The 509-nt window shown below is 41.7% G+C and overlaps 1 protein-coding gene across 4 annotated transcripts in view; it reads right to left on the bottom strand.

Moving 5' to 3' along the window:
- The window catches only part of SCML1 (sex comb on midleg-like 1 (Drosophila)), a 37907-nt gene that overhangs the window by 36671 nt on the left and 727 nt on the right, over positions 1-509 (bottom strand). The window lies entirely within an intron of this gene.

Raw genomic sequence — 509 nt, 5'->3', positions numbered from 1 at the left:
AAAAGTCACTTGAGGATTCTGCTCTTTAGCTCTCCCTTGCCATCAACTCATCAACTTATCCAAAAACCACAGCAAGAAATATTTGGTAAGACAGGGCAGATTACAATCGCCAGACCACGCCAAAATTTTTTTTAAACAAGTCTGTGTCAATACACTGATCACTTTCTAAAAGTCCTGGCAGGACTCTGAAAAGCAGCCCTTCTGCTGTCCGTATCAAACATTAGAGGCTATAAACTCGGCCGACAGGGAATCGAGCCCATACACTGCTCTTTATACAATACTGTATATAAAAGTTTTGCTTGTAAAATCACTATGCATAAACATTAAACTAGTTTAAAACGCTAGAGCAGTACCACTTCAGGGAAAGCCAGGTAAACGGAGGGAAGCGAACCCCAAAAGATGAAGTTATCAAACGACTGTGCTCGAACCACATCTTTACTTTGTTTCACCTGAAAGTCGCTCAGTCGTGTCTGACTCTTTGTGACCCCATTGACTACATAGTCCATGGA

This window comes from Bison bison, unplaced genomic scaffold (assembly GCF_000754665.1).
Source record: "Bison bison bison isolate TAMUID 2011002044 unplaced genomic scaffold, Bison_UMD1.0 scf7180017864369, whole genome shotgun sequence".
NCBI classification, from domain to species: domain Eukaryota; kingdom Metazoa; phylum Chordata; class Mammalia; order Artiodactyla; family Bovidae; genus Bison; species Bison bison.
This window is presented reverse-complemented; position numbering and strand designations above follow the sequence as displayed.